Genomic DNA, 17,711 nt, shown 5'->3' with positions numbered 1-17,711 from the left:
AGTAATGTATGTGTAAATTTTTACTCACTGTGTCGGTTGTCTCTGTGGCGCAATCGGTTAGCGCGTTCGGCTGTTAACCGAAAGGTTGGTGGTTCGAGCCCACCCAGGGACGCTTTCTTTTTATCGTACTTCTAATAAAGTACCTCATAGAAATATATCACGTATACAATAAAAATATAGTTCATAAGTAGTACTATATACTTATCGCATACTTTGATCAGTTTTGAGCTGGCGTAAACCGTTACCCAAGGCGCACCAGAAAGATTGATCAATGCGTATGTATGTCAGAGCACGGGTGAAAATAAATCTGATATAAAATATGTTCATATATATGATATCAGATTTTTTTGTCAATGTGATGAAAAATGTTGTTTTAAATGACATATTTATAGTGTTGTTGTTCCTTGGCCATGCGCCCCACACCTGTGTGTCAGAGTTTACCGTTACCCAAGGCGCACCAGAAAGAGTGATCAATGCGTATGTATGTCAGAGCACGGGTGAAAATAAATCTGATATAAAATATGTTCATATATATGATATCAGATTTTTTTGTCAATGTGATGAAAAATGTTGTTTTAAATGACATATTTATAGTGTTGTTGTTCCTTGGCCATGCGCCCAACACCTGTGTGTCAGAGTTTATTTACAGTTCATCGCTGAGTCTTCAGGACTACCTTATGTGCTGACCTACTCCTGTGATCTTTCAGGGAAAAATATTTATTTGTGAGCCAAAGTAGGTCAAATTTACACCGGCTGCACTTGTTTTCGCAGAATTTTTCGGCGTAAGCTGCATAAGCCAGCTTTTCACCTTAGCCTGACCTTTGTAAGTGTCCAATAAAATTCCAATAAAATTTCCCGCGGCTAGGTACGAATGAAGACACTTCATTTATTCCATTGGCTGATTTGAGTATACCACCAGAACATTGGAAACATATCCGCGTCTTTGTAACACTGTTTTACTGTTGAAACAATTTTATCTCGAATGAAAAGGCTTAATAGATAGAACAGTTTTACACTCAATTCTCGACATCAATACAGTTTGTGCGTACACCTTTTATTTTCAGAGTATTACCAGCGCAAGAGCGTTTATATTTAAAAGGCTATGTTATCATATTTAGTACTTACTTCCTTATTCCTGTCAACATGTTAACATGTAAAAGTATAAAGAGCAATGGAAGCGAGGCCTCACTTTAAAGCATTGCATTTCAACCCGCGAGGTATATCGGGTCAATTCGCGGACATTCAGAGTTTATATACAGGTCATCACCGGAGTTGGCGACCAGTAAAATAATCGTTATATAATAAAGACGCTATCCGTGAACTAGGTGACCTGGAATTTTCTTTAGACCAGAAATATGTTAAATGAAGATACTCAGCAATATAATTATGGTATGTAAATAATAGATTCTTAATGTGTTTTCAACAATACAATGATAAATATTATTGTTGATAAATTTAACAATAATTATTCGTCCATATTGCCTAATGTACTAAAGTGATATTATGAGCATGTAACAGTTTATAGGTGTCTATCGCAACCGTTGATTATTTTTGATGTTTCTACTTCATATACACTTATATTAATTAATGCAGCATCATCATACTAAAACAATATACCAGAAAGAGAAAAATAATGCATTTGAATATCAACCGTACTTTCGTTTGACAACTGATCATGCGTTTACGAGTTGAACCTAAATTTAGTTTTAGTGCAGATTTGTTCTAGTTGCAATAATCCAACTCCCAGATGTACTCATAAAAGCTCAGAGCATTCAAGAAGAACTAAGATTTGTTCATACGACACAAAGACACGAAATTGTTTTACGGATCATTTCAGCTTACAGGACTGGGTGGGTCACGTAAGAATATCGAATATAAAATATATTTTTATAAACAACTGGTAGCAAGGTGAGTTGCAGATAATTAATCAGTAACCACATTTTAACTGACTATTTTGACCTGTTAATTCTTTTCAGCTCAATTCAACAGTGCAAAATGCCCATAATATCACTTTAAGCATTAGCACGATGATAATTGATACTGTTAATAATCGAATCAAATAGCAATGCCCGACAAACCACTAAAACAGGTTTGTTCGAAGAACGCGCCTATAAATACGGATACTTCTCGTGTGGCCGGTTGACTCATATGTTTAAATTTCACTTCCATTCTTCTTTTGGTTTTCTGTTTTGTATCTATAGGTTTATGACCAGCAATATGTTATAATGTAAAATAAGCCGCGAAAACTCCCCGTAACATCCCGTACTGCGTGTGATGCAGCTAAGAACTGCACAGAAAAAGACATTCGCTATCCTTGATCTCATTCATTAAACTATTTACGCCGTATATCTTTTTTTAAAGATATTTCTTGTTCGGCATACTGTAGCTGTATTAAGCCAGCTTTTCACCTTACCTGACCTTTGTAAGTGTCCAATAAAATTCAAATAAAATTTCCGGCGGCTAGGTAAGAATGAATACACTTCATTTATTCCATTGGCTGATTTGAGTATAACACCAGAGCATTGGAAACATATCCGCGTCTTTGTAACACTGTTCTACTGCATGAAACAATTTTATCTCTTATGAAAAGGCTTAATAGATAGAACAGTTTTACACTCAATTCTCGACATCAATACAGTTTGTGCGTGCACCTTTTATTTTCATAGAATTACCAGCGCAAAAGCGTTTATACTTAAAGGCTATATTCTAATATTTAGTACTTACATCCATATTCCTGTCAACATGTAAACATGTAAAAGTATAAAGAGCAGTGGAAGCGAGGCCTCACTTTAATGGATTGCATTTCAACCCTGTGTGTTTCAGAGTTTATTTACAGGTCCTACTGGCCTCTTCACGAGGTTACGGTAGCCCGACCTGCCCCTGTGACCTCTCAGGGGAAAACGATTAATTTTAGAGTCAAAGTAGGTCAAATTTACCCCGGTTTCCCGGGTATTCGCCAAATACTTAGATTTTTAAAAGAGTTCGTTGCACGTTGGCCAATGAGACCTTAATGTGCTATCTACCTAAAGGTGGTGATGAGGAGCGGATCCCGCCGAGTGTCCCGCACATTACTAGTGTACAAGACACTCAACGCGACCCACATCCCAACACCACCCGGTACATAGGACCCGGAACAAACACACGTATCGCTCTCACACCCCCACTCATTACGGGTGGCGCGTATGAGAGCGCCACGCCCGTGCGTTCCGGGTTCCTTGGTGGTGATCTGTGTATGATTGTGTATAGTGTGTGGTATGTGATTGTTGTGCATTTGTCTGGAGCGGAAGAGGAGGTGTCTGTCGGTAATTTACGGTCGTCGGTCAGTCGTGAAGGGTTGTATTTTGTTGCAGTTCCCAGATCGCAGAACCCCCCGCCCCCGCACAAGCGCATCCACGCCGAGCGAGCCCGAGCCCCCCCCCCCCCCCCCCCCCGCGCCCGCATACTGCCCCGGCCCGAGCACCCAACCGCTGAAGAATCCCGAGACAAGCACCCTCATCCACCCACTTGCTGCGCGCGACAACAAATCAGTCGAGAACCAACCATGGAGCCATCCAAAGCCCTACCCAGAGTCACCATCGTTCCTTCCCACCCGCCTGCCATACATCCAGACCATGTATCAAGCTGGGATGTATTAATTTTGCTGTTATGTTGTATTTGCTATTATAATTGGATAGGTAAAGTAAATAAATGATCTAAAAACTCCGTTGATATATCATATGATTTATTTATGTTTGCGGGGTATCGAGTTTATATACAGGTCATCACCGGAGTTAGCGGCCAGTAAAATAATCGTTATTTATGTATTGTCCTCGGTGGTAATGAAAAGGTCATAGACCGGACGGACTCGTATGACTTGAAGGAAAGAACAAACACAATATTGTTGATTGAAAACGGGCATTTATTATAAAATGCCATAAAAAAGATAAAAAAAACAACAACATGTATCTGCGGCCTTAAACTGTCATTCAACATAGGGGATATATCCAACAAATAATGGCTTTAATAAACAGCCTTGTTAAAAGGTGAAACGTTTGCTTGCAGCCTAAAACTGTCAGGTAAACATAAATTGTACGGCAAAGCAACACACCATAAAATAAGACAACGTACCGGTTAAAGAGTAGGCAATCAATAATATAGTATAATCCCCGATCCGAGCACTAAACCGCCAGACAACATAGGAGATATAAGCAACAGATACTTGCCTTAAACAGCAGCCTTATTAATAAATGAAAAATTACCTGCAGCCTTAAACTGTCAGGTAAACATAAATTGTAAAGCAAAGCAACGAAAATAAATATAAAAAAGATGTAACGGTAAAAAGTAGGCAATAATATAGGAAAACAATGGATCTGTGGCCCTAAACCATCATGCATAGGAGATATATACAACAGATATGGCCCTAATTACAGGCCTTTGTTATAGGTGAAAAATTACCTGTATCGATAAGAAAGTAAACAATAATATGTTATACAATGGAGCTGCGGCCTTAAACCAACAAGATGACCAAACAGATGTATACAACAGATTTTGGAATTAAGACTAAGTACAGGTACCTGTTAAGAGGTGAAAATGAATGTGCAGCTTTAAACTATAAGATTAACCTTAAATGTACAAGAACCTGACGAAGCAAAATATTAAAATGTAGTGGTTAAGTAGTATGATATCATGAACCCAGTGTAAAACAATGTAGGGGCTGCCCTTATCCATCAGACAACATATGAAAAGTATTTAACACATATTGGCTTGAATAAAGGGTATTGGTAAAATTTTAAATACAATCTGCACCCTTTACCTATCAGGTAAACATAGATTGTACAGCAGAACAACAAAAGTAAAAATATGTACCCATACAGGAGTAAGCAATCATATAGTAAAACAATGGAACAGCATTCTTAAACTATCAGACAATGAGATAAAAAAGACAAACATTGCCTTGATAACAGACCTTGGTAATAGGTAAAAGGTTACCTGCGGGGTTAAACTGTTGGTTAAACATAAACAGTCAAGCAACACAACAAAAGCAAATTAATAATTGTAACACATAAACAGGGAAAGCAATAATGTACTGTGTAGTACAACTATGGAGCTGTGGTTTGGAACCGACAGGCAACCAGCATTGGCATGAAGTACATGTACCAGTAAATGAGTAAAAGACCATTAGAACAATAAACTGTCAGTTAACATATATACATAATATGAAAAACCTTGACAAAAGTAAGATTCGGAATGTACTTGAAAAAGAGCGACCAATCAAAATTTAATAAACAATTGGGCTGCAGATGTAAACTGGCAGACAGTTAAAGAGACATATACAACAAATACCAATAATCCAGAGGAATATCTGTGGGAATAACCATATGGAACAGCTCGGGTAACAAACCCGTGATTTAAAACGTGAAAGAACTGGGCTAACGATTATCGCTTATGAGTAAGCAAAGTAAAAAGGGTAATGGATTATGATGGAAAATATATATGTAATGGCTTTCGAGGACAAAACCTAGGAAACGTATTGATCTTATTTGGTGTGACTTAGTGGAGCATGATTATTTACATAGGGATGTGGCAGATCCCTGTGGGGCGACCTTCCCTTTAACTCAGATATGAAAAACTAATATGCCCAACAGTAGCTTCAAAATCTTAGACCCAGAAGCATCTTTTGTGAGATGAAGATTATCGGGCAGAAGGCAATTTTATTCGTATAGTACGCCAACACACAGGTTTATAATGGGAAAGATGTGTTGACACTAGAACTGTTAGAATAACTACCCGTTAAGATTGGCATATACGGTAAAATTGGCACATACCAATAAGAAAAACAGGGAAAATAAGTTAAAAACTTTGGTCATAAGAAATAGAAATAAGTTTAGTTAGAGGGGTAGTGTAAACCCCAACGATGCCTGACTGGGCAGAAATTAAAAGATAAATATATGCATGGCATGTCCAGATATCTGAATCGGCAGAACATGTAAGTACATTCATGACCTGATCTGGTACCCAACTTAGGTAAAATAGCTCCTTCGAAGACAACTATAGTATCAATATCAGTCTAGACTGAATAACTTAAATCCTGCAGAATATTGAAAAATATAAGCATGGACTGAACTGAATAACTAAAATCATGCATAAATTTAGTTCCTTTGTAGAGAACTATATCCTCAATATCGTCCTGAACGGAATAACTAAAATCAGGAAGAATACTGAAAAATATAAGCAAGGGTTGCATAAAACATAGTTCCTTCGTAGAGAACTATAACCTCAATATCATCCTGAACGGAATAACTAAAATCAGGAAGAATACTGAAAAATATAAGCAAGGGTTGCATAAAACATAGTTCCTTCGTAGAGAACCATAACATCAATATCAGCCTGAATGGAATACTGAAAATCAGTTTGAATATAGAAAAATATATGCACAGCCTGAATAAATATAGTTCCTTCGTAGAGAACTAAAATCTCAATATCGGCCTGAACGGTCCAACTAAAATCAGGCTGAATATTGTAAAATATAATAAGCAAAGCCTGCATAAACATAGTTCCTTCGTAGAGAACTAAGATATCAATATCGGCCTGAACAGTCCAACTAAAATCAGGCTGAATATTGGAAAATAATAATAAGCAAGGCCTGCATAAACATAGTTCTGCGTAGAGAACTAAAATATCAATATCGGCCTGAACGGTCCAACTAAACTCAGGCTGAATATTGGAAAATAATAATAAGCAAGGCCTGCATAAAAATAGTTCTGCGTAGAGAACTATAACATCCATATCAGCCTGAACGGTATAACTAAAATCAGGCTGAATAATGGAAAATATAAAAGCAAGGCCTGCATAAACATAGTTCTGCGTAGAGAACTATAATATTGTTCTGCGTAGAGAACTATAATAACAATATCAGCCTGAACGGTATAAGCAAAATCAGGCCAAATATTGAAAAATAAATAAGCAAGGCCTGCATAAACATAGTTCTGCGTAGAGAACTATAATAACAATATCAGCCTGAACGGTATAAGCAAAATCAGGCCAAATATTGAAAAATGAATAAGCAAGGCCTTCATAAACATAGTTCCTGTGTAGAGAACTATAACAACAATATCAGCCTGAACGGTATAAGCAAAATCAGGCCGAATATTGAAAAATATAATCAAGGCCTGCATAAAAATAGTTCCTTCGTAGAGAACTATAACATCAATATCAGTCTAAACTGAAAAAATTTTAATCAGGCATATACATACTTACTTCGGAGAGAACTAAACCATTAGTATCAGCCTGAGCTGATAACTATAATCGGACATAACATTAAAAATGTATAAGTATGACATATAAAACATAAAAACTGAAGATCACTAGATAAAACACAATGTTCTGAAGAGTGAAGTCTTCCTGTTTCTAGCCGTAATTGTTCGTTCTGGTCCTTCGTGGTTTAATGTAGTGTTCGATAGGAAGGGCTGAAAACGTGCCTTATCGTCCCATTGTAGTACTTGTACAGGAAGTGCCAGCCAGCGGACAGGTCCTCTGTATTGGGGTGTTGAGAGGTAGGCAGGTTAATGTAGTGTTCAAAGGAAGGGCTGGGAACGTGCCTTATCGCCCCTTTGTAGTACTTGTACAGGAAGTGCCAGCCAGCGGACAGGTCCTTTGTATTGCGGTGTTGAGAGGTAGGCATGGCCTGAAATGATAACTAACAGCGTGCATATATTATAAAACCAGCAGCATACAGAACAGATGATTAAAATGATTTAAACTTGGTATAATCTTGAAAATATAATGACAGATAACAAAAATTACATTAATATTGCTAAAGAGATTATAAATAATTGTCTCCAAAATCCTATTGTAAAATATACTGCGAGTCGAAAACATAATCAAATGTTAAGAAGAGCCGCTTTTTTATAATTCATACAGTATATAACCCACGAGTTCAAGATTGTGAATATGATTCACATTGTTCATGACTTAAGTACATAAAGACACATACCGGTAAATGATAGTATATTAAATAGCGAGCATGGCTTTTATTGACAATAACACTAGAGTGTGTTTTAGATAGATACAAATACATATGTCTTGCTTATAATGAGCACAAATGTTATACGTACACAAATACTTGAAACCTGAAACTTGCTTATTTGATGAAACACCTATGTATATAATTATATAAATCAAAATGTGTTTACAAAACATATACCTGTACATAAAATTTATATAAAAAAATTAAAATTGATAGATATTACACTTATGAAGCATTAATGAAAGTATAATAATGGAAAATAGTTTGATAAATAAAAATGTAGAAAGAAACTTCAGCAAGTTTTTGGCATCATAAAGACACGCTTTTTCATTAACTGAAGGATACGTGAAAGGATATTTCTGTTCTCTGGCTCGGGCTGGGGGATTCTGCAGCTACCGGTCACCTTTACGGACACTCCTTGGGTATAACCTTATGTGAACTATTGTGACTACAAGTCACAAATAGACTGACCAGATGTGACTACAAGACAAAACTTGAAGGTTAAAATTACATTGTGACTATAAGACACACCACACCACATACAAATAAGATATATATATATATATATATATGAATATGAAGCTTTTAAGAATATTAAAATTACTTATAGTTTTTAGTAGTTACAGACTTAACAAGGATATGTTAATGAAAATATTACGACCAAATAATTGCCATAAAGAAAACATGAACAACAATAGCACAACAAAACACATCACAAGAATTTTAAAATACACACGTTGACCATATAAATGAGGTATGGTAATAATTATATAGACTAAAATGAAAGGGTGTTTCATTGTTTATTTCATAAAAACGTGAAGACATCTGTTAATGTGACAGTGGGAAACCCAGCTAAACTGACAATACAAATGTGTCGTAAATATTCATAAAGTATAAGCCCAGGCTGAACTTTAAATTAAATAAGACAATAATAAATATACAAGATACATAGAGCTGACCCGAATTGATCATCATTCTTAAAAAGGCAGAAAAAATAATAATTTAAACAGCCAGAACTTAAAGTCAGGCACAAATGTTAACACGATATTTGAATACTTATCTGAACTGAATCAGTATGACTGATACAGGGCAGCGACAACTGTGTAGCTGATCAGCATAAAAAAAGTGACTGGCGATATGCGCTAATTACGCTGTGGGCGCCGCCATCTTGGAAACCTTTCACGGTAGACTGCGTATACGTCGCAAAGTTTTCTGCACACGGCACTGATACTGATAAGTAGTGATAGTGATAAGCATGTGTACTCGTTCAACTGCCCTTTAAACTTAGTATCACACGGGATAACACCATTGGTGTAAGTCTTCGTACAACGAGAGATAATCCTTCACATAAACGGAATGAAACGGCATCATATCCTATTAAAATTAATCCTTGGAAGTATCGCCTAAGAGCGTAATTGTTAATTTCGACCATATTGGATTCCTCGTTAGTCTAAAAGGATACAAAGGGCCACAATGGCCAACACTGAATTTGATTGGTCAAAAGAGCCCATGTGACCCCACACTGAGGTTATACACAAGTAATTAAATATAAGGCTTGAACCAATATAATGTTCAACAATTAAGAAATCGTACAATGACATAAAATATTTTATGTGTGCATAAAATATTATATAATAAAGACGCTATCCGTGAACTACGTGACCTGGAATTTTCTTTAGACCAGAAATAATAAATGAAGATATTCAGCAATATAATTATGGTATGTCAGTAATAGATTCTTAATGTGTTTTCAACAATACAATAGTAAATATTATTTTTGATTAATTAAACAATAATTATTCCATCATATTGACTAATGTATTAAGCATGAGCGCGATGATTCTCGATACTGTAAATAATCGAATCAAATGGCAATGCCCGACAAACCACTAAAACAGGTTTGTTCGAAAAACGCGCCTATAAATACGGATACTTCGCGTGTGGCCGGTTGACTCATATGTTTTAATTTCACTTCCATTCTTCTTTTGGTTTTCTGTTTTGTTTCTATAGGTTTATGACCAGCAATATGTAATAATGTAAAATAAGCCGCGAAAACTCCGCGTAGTAGTAGTAGTAGTAGTAGTAGTAGTATTTATTTATTTTTATTTGAAATTATTATTATTATCCTTATTGCAATAATCACCCCATCACCATTATTAGTATAAGTATTATAAGTATTAACACCATTAATATTTGTATTCATGATTTATTGTTTATAGTTTATGTATGAACTTGTGTGTGTTGTTACTGTGCTCTCCACCCGAAGAGAGGTGTTAGTGGGGGTTCGAGCGGGATGCAGGAAACGCCCCGATTCCAGAGGCGTCCCTGGTTCTTTTAAGTGCCCGGTGTGAAGCACCGATACACTGCACCCCCATTTAATGTCCCTCGCGGAAGACATGTTAGTTAGATAGTTAAGATAGTATTTACAGTATTAGTTAAACCAATGCGCACAAAAACTAACAACCATATATATATGAGCAGTGAACGAAAACCTAGCAATACATACTCGCATGATGAGATCAAGATGTCACGATTTCTAAGTAATTAGAGGATAACATTGAATTAAGTATTATAGCTGTCAGTTTCCGTCAATATAATGCTCGAACACGGATACAAATATGCAATCAAATCCTGTTTCTCTCCTCAATTATACTGCTTACTCGTCGTCCATATAACAAATTTAATGCATTAAATACTAAAGTAATAAGAATCAAAGTACTGACAAAGTACTGTGTGTGTGAACTTTTAAAATATGTAAATGTCAAAATAAGCCATGAAGGATCTGAGTTTGTTGATGTGTGTTCACAGACAACATCTACTCACAGCTTTGAAGGAAGCATCGATGGTGTGTTATAAAATGTCATTTCGGCTCACCATCGTATGTACTTATGGAACAATGATCGACCGGACAGGCTAATCGCCATACACTTCCCGCATCGTTAGATGCCGGGCTAATATAAACTTAGTTAACACTAAATTAAGCTTTATTGCGTTTGTTTCAGTGCTTCCGTACTGGTTTGATGCAGCGAACAAAGGAGTTATACCTCAGACTGGGAACACGCTGGTAAACATCCAAAGATTCTTTTGTCGATTAGGTCGATACACTGTCAGCTAAACTCGTTTTGTTCGGATGTGAGCGTACAAATTTCTGTTCTAAATTTGTTTTGTTCTTTTGTTTAATTTAAATTCAAGGTTACAAACAAGAAATCAGATTGATTAATCATACAGTACGTTTGGACAAAAACAATGCAAAGGTGTGTGTCCAAAAACCAGCTCTCACTGGAACTCGTAACCAAGACTAGAACAAAAGTTTGTCATGCTAAATACGCCTGATTAACCCATATATGCCTAGTGGACTCTCCCATCCTTCTAAATTGGATCAATTTATTTCCAAAATAAGGGATGTCTAGTATGTTTATTTTTATATTTAAAATATTTCTTACAGAAATTTCTTTAAGCAAGCATGCAACGCAGACCCTATCATGCGGCGGCTCATCTGGGTCTACGCTGTTTGCCAAGGTCTTTTTCTAGACGCTAGGCATAAATGGGTTAAGCATATGCCATTACATGAGCGCCTATTATTATTATGATTTATATTATTGATAAATAACACGTTTTTTTCGGACGTTTTTTTAGAGTAAGGGTTTCACTTATTTATTTATATAGGATCTGGCACGAGTTGTCATATCATACCATATTTTATTAAACGAGTTCAGGCATTTTGTTAGTAAGCGAGCCTTTGGCGAGCTTACTAACGAATTTCCTGGACGAGTTTAATAAAATTTGGTATGATATGACAGCGAGTGTCAGATCTTTTTATCACATGTTTTTAAATGAGCAAATTAAATAAATATTTACGCAAACATAATGATAAATCTCGAATATATTGGTTACATTTTCTGATGTCATTTGGAATGCCTCGGCTTTTACAAAGCAAAATAACAAAATGCGATTGGTCAATAAACGAAAACTAAACGCTTAAATATGTTGTATTATACATGTGTGATATAAAAAAAAATGTAATGGTTGTATTACATTGAAAACAGGGTATAGCATGTTATAAAATTATATTACTAAAAGTTGGGACAGTTTTTCAACATTCGATTTGAAAATCTGTGAAATATCCACTTCATATTTTTTCCGTTTACCCCACCTCAGGTTCACATTGACGGTCACAGCTACACGGCGCCTGTTCTCAATGTGCCCGGATATCCGTTCTTCAAGTGGCCCACCAAGGATCAACTCAAATACCTCATGCAGACAAACGACGGATTCATACAGGTATCACTCACTGTGTGATTGGGGATTTGTTTGTTGATTAACTATATTAAAACTTTAAAGGTAACCGCTCGACTTCATAAAATAATTTAACTTTTATGGTTTACATACGACACTATATTGTAACCGATAACTTGGAGTTTCGTAGAATAGAATGTACATATAGTATTACCTTTATCGGTCAATAATGTATACATACATAAAGGCACGAAAACAACTAACAGATGATTCGTTTAGCCATTCGCGCACGCGTGCGACGCTCGTGAATGGCTTTGTGCATAGAGAATACTATGCAACTTGCCAAGTGTCATTATGTACTGGAATTAATTAGAGGCTGCCAGGATTTTGTTGACAAAATAGTAAGGTTAAATTTAAAAAAAAAGTAATATAAAAATGACCATAGAGTTACAAGACAAAATATCGATATAGAGTCTATGCCTCGATTCAAAGGAATTTGGCATTTGAAACACACTCAGGTAGAACATATAAGGTTTCGTTCAAACTTAGATTCTTGTTTTCTTAGTAAAAGACCAAACACTTAGACGGTTGTCATTTTCAACTGACAAAATGTGTACCCGCACTTCAAGCATGATGTAACATTTATAACTGCGGATATTGCTAATTTTAGTCTATAAACAATTTTTCCGCACTCTTTTCTTAATGGCATATACAAGTGAAATTGATGCTATACTTATCATCGTTTTGAATGGATAACAAACATTATGTTTAATTTCTGTTAGTTTTGTTTGTTTGCATGATAAGTTGAAAATCTACACGCGACATACGACATACACGGAGTCACGGTACATGTGTTCATCGCCATCTTTCTGTTCCATCTAAACAGTTCATGTAATCAGCATTATCAGGCAATCCGTTGTGGATAGACATTTTTTTATCAACTAAAAATGAACGGCTTGTTCATCAAAAAAAATTCCCCCTTAACTTTATTTTGTAAATGTCCGTCGAAAAATAACAGTGCACCACATGTATATGATTTAAGCCCCTTAAGTCTGGCACTGATGCTGTTCTAAATCCCTAATTTGTCCAATTTGAACACTTGTTTAAAGGATCACGTTAGTCGAGTACAGTACATTCTTCATTATTAAATAAATCTACCTTACAATCACACTGGTTTCATTCGAGCCATATATTCCAACACATTAATTCCTCTGTATTATAATGATCTCTCCTTAACAAATAAATACGTCATGGTTTAATGAAACTGCGTTTTAAAATGGCTACCACTCGCGTCCTTGAACTGAATGAATGATGCAAATCCAGTGACGTAATTTCAGCAGGCAAGTGCGTGCAGATTAACGATTTGTTTTGCATTCACTTAAAAATCAATAGAAATGCTGATTTGGAATAATTACTTAAGGTAATTATTCTTATACGATACATTGATTAAAATATAGATCTATATTGAACTTTCAAGGGGCGGTCAAACAGATTGCTATATATCACGAAAAAAGGAAAAGTTCTAAAATACCGTCATTAAATGTTTTACATTGATAAATTAAAACATTGGATCTAAAAATATCCAGTAAAAAAAACAAGAATAGGTATAAAAAATGTAACCCTCAACAGGGCTCGAACCACTGACCCCTGGAGTTCTGGAGTAAAAAAGTAAAAACACTCCTAGTATTTTATACTTTATATAAGCAATCCTCGTAGTTTCACAAAATATAACGACATCAACAGAACTCTCCAAATTACCTGGTAGACATACTCAGTAAAATTTTATTAACAAATATACTGAAAATATGAAAACTTAATAACATTTTTCAAGTAATGTAATATGACAATCGTGATATTTTAATCAATATTAACTAATAATTGTAAAAAATACGGTATTTTAGAACGTTTCTTTTCTTCGTGATAAATAGCAATCTTGTTGACCGCCTCTTTCAGAACAAATGAATGAGGATGTTGATAGATCTATATTTTAACGAGTTAAATCGTGCATTTGACCTTTAACCGAAAGTGAGAGGCCAAAACAGATGTCCGTTATGGTCAAGAAGTAGGCATGTAAACCATGGTACTGGTAAAGCACACGTTTACATGAACCTTATAGATTCCTTCCATAATATCATTTAGCTGTAAGATAAAGTTACCACTATTTCCGAGTATTTGTTTATACTCTACCCAAATCGTGGTATATTTCTACCTCAGGCGGCAACGATGGCGGGCTTTCTAAACCGCGTGATCTGGGTTGAAAGTACTTCAACAACAGCGACTGGGCCACCGGGCGAGAGAGCGTTCTTCTAGATATTGACGAAGACTTTTACGGATGTACCTACGTCGTAGATCCCATCTTGAAAACTAATGTTACGCTTGATAAGTTGTGGTTTTTAAATGACATAATCACGCCCGTCTTTTGTCCGGTCGATGCGGCGCAGGAGAAGGTCATGGACAAATTTCTAACGGAGTAAGTTGAGAATGTGATGAACAAAAAAGATTGCGAAACAGACGCACTGAAAACGTCTACCAGATGCTTGGAGATAACTCAACTAAATCTCGAAGCCGTTTACGCTGATACACTGAGATTATTAATTTTATCAAAAGCCATATCGATTTGTAGTCGCGTTAAAACAACAGATCACGTTGTTCCGCAACTGGTCGCGTATTTAAGTTCGATGACAATCGAGCAGCTTGGTGCTCTTCATTTCATAGGGTTCTGTGCCAACACGTCTCCAAGGACGTACCTGGACTACCGTGAGTTCCGGGTCTGCTCGGGCGCCAATACTCCGGAACAGAGCGCAGTCATAGTCCACGCCACTGACGAAAAGGAAGTAAGGCGCCGCACGATCTTCCTCAAGCATATGTTGAAAAATGTTATGAAGAGGAAACCGGGGCTTATCACCGTAGCCAGGTCAGTGAGGGACGGTTACACTCCACGCGAGCTGTTTGAACAGATCGAGGAGTCCGTGCTAAGGACTCTGAACGCGACCAGTGATCGGCCGCTAAGAGTACATTACGACAGCGAATTGTTGGGCGGGAAAGGAGGCTGGCCAAGAGCTCATACCGTCTGAAGCCACAGTAATGGGGAATGAAACGACAATAAATTATGATCTGACATGATCGGACTGATGAAACTCAATGTAATCAAATCAAAACCCAATGGACAATAAGAAGGCATGGCGTATTAAGTCCATATTTGGAAAGAGATAGTTCAAGAACAGAACTAAAAGGGGCGCAGCCTAATTGACCCTTCCATTTCAAGACTGAGTTCTTTTATGATAAATAACGACTCATAAATTTGTATGACGCTTTGCTTGCATGTTTATTCACCGATTTATAAACATGTCATATATTTGGATATTAATATGTCATCATGGTTAATTACCTCAAAATGCTGGTATTTTCTAACATAAACACTATAAAGAAATAATTACAACTTATGTCACATTCTTATGAATGCTGCATTCTGATTGGATAATTTGTTCACGTGGCCGGTTTTTCATTTTTTGATGAACCCACTTCGTATGCAAATTTAAACATAAATATTCGTGGCGCTACTTTCTGGTCATAAACAAGTTGCCAAAATGACGTTATGTTTTGCGCGAAATTTAATGGCGTTTTTTTTTATTGGTCAATAGCGAAATGACGTTATATTTTAGCGCGAACTTCAACGATGTATACCCGTTTGACGGAGATGAAACTGGAACTGAAAATAGATTCATACGCTAGATTGAAAAGGACTTTTACGACCATTACCACGATAGAATTTCAGCTTTAAGATCATTTTGTGTTGTAATTATAAGAATTGAATACCATTTGTCTGCATTCCATCTGTGTATGAACTGTCGGGAAAAATACACCTAATTTATGCCAAATTTACACCACGATATAATTTCAGCTTTAAGATCATTTTGTGTTGTAATTATAAGAATTGAATACCATTTGTCTGCATTCCATCGGTGTATGAACTGTCGGGAAAAATACACCTAATTTATGCATAAACGCCGTCGGCGTTTATGCAAATTAGGCGTAATTTTCCCGACAGTTCATACACCGATATAATGCAGAAAGATGCTATTCAATTCTTTAGTAAAGCCTTTGTGACTGTAATTTGATAATGTATGAACCGTGTATTAATTTGCAGCCGATAACGTTATTTAAATGTTTGAGTTTCATTTCCATTCCATACGAGCTGTGTTTCACGTTCATATCTATAAACACGATGGAAGTTAGTTTTCCATTCTTTGTATATTACACTAATGTGCATATAATTGCATCCTAGAATTGCAAAAAAGTATTTTTATCTTGTATTTACGCCAAGGGTCATTCTAATATTCGATATCAGCTGGCCGATTGGTGTTATTAAGAATAACGGATAACGATACGTGAACTTTTCTTTGTAATAAGATTCGATTGAATAAACTGTACATTTGACTATACCCACATAATAGCTGCTTTTCCAAAGTTACAAATCTACTAAAACATAGTAATTTAATGAACACTTGGTCTTTAATTATACGTGTGCAGTTATTACTTAATAAGCAAAATTAAGCGTAATCGTCTTGAGGTTATACAGAAATCACAGTTCAGTATCATGAATGTTGTTAAGCATAGAAACAAACAAGGTTCATATTGGTCATTCGAGCACGCGTATCTGTTCCATACTCAATACAAGGCTAACATAACTGAAATTGAATAATTAACATGTTTAAAAGTATTTTTGAAAACATTTTGTTTTGAGACTGACATAAAGCCATGTAAAACTTTGCCAATAATTGTGATGTTCATCAGTACCAAAATACCCTGCATCAACAAATGATGTATAATGACAAGTGTACATTGTGTGTTTAATTGAAACGCTGTGTGTTTAGTGTGTGGTCTGAAAATATGTACATGTTTGTTATGTGCGTTGTTGATGAAACGCTTGTAACCAATTGTTACAAACGTTGTTACTAACTTTATATCAAAATATTGATTTTTTTATATTTTAAAAATAAACACAGCTTTTTAAATCGTTACATTTTATGTGTTATAAATTAAGGCATAATGAAAACCTTTTGCTATCAGGCAAAAGTTTTCTATATTAGAAAGCTTAAGTTCATTCAGAGTTTTATTATAAAAGATTCATATGGTCATTGTCATTCCTTGATATGGTCGTGTTTATTGTCTATGCTTGATATGGTCGTGTTTATTGTCTTTGCTTGATATGGTCGTGTTTATTGTCAGTGTTTGATGTCGTCGTGCTTATCGGTAGTACTTAATGTGGTCTTGGTCATTGTCTGTGCTTGATATGGTCATGGTCATTTTAGTGTTTATTGTCAGTGCTTGATATGGTCGTCTTCATTGTCAGCGCTTGATATAGTCGTGCTTCTGGTCTGTTCTTGACATGGTCGTGTTTATTGTCAGTGCTTGATGTGGTTGTGTTCATTGTCAGTGCTTGATATGGTTGCGTTCATTGTCAGTGCTT

General features: G+C 35.9%; 1 long non-coding RNA gene and 1 other non-coding gene across 2 annotated transcripts; one reads left to right on the top strand and one right to left on the bottom strand.

The window, feature by feature from the left end:
• Window positions 1-38: 38 nt before the first annotated feature.
• Trnan-guu (transfer RNA asparagine (anticodon GUU)) lies at window positions 39-112 on the top strand. The gene has a single exon. It is a non-coding gene; the product is annotated as a tRNA-Asn (tRNA).
• A 6,620-nt stretch (window positions 113-6,732) lies between these two features.
• LOC127866271 (uncharacterized) lies at window positions 6,733-9,639 on the bottom strand. Its single transcript, XR_008042925.1, has 2 exons — window positions 8,094-9,639; window positions 6,733-7,663 (listed from the first exon to the last, which is right to left on the bottom strand). It is a non-coding gene; the product is annotated as an uncharacterized LOC127866271 (long non-coding RNA).
• Window positions 9,640-17,711: the final 8,072 nt, after the last annotated feature.

This window comes from Dreissena polymorpha, chromosome 2, assembly GCF_020536995.1.
Source record: "Dreissena polymorpha isolate Duluth1 chromosome 2, UMN_Dpol_1.0, whole genome shotgun sequence".
Lineage (NCBI taxonomy): Eukaryota > Metazoa > Mollusca > Bivalvia > Myida > Dreissenidae > Dreissena > Dreissena polymorpha.
Note: the sequence above shows the minus strand (reverse complement) of the source record. Positions and strands in the feature narration are given on the sequence as shown.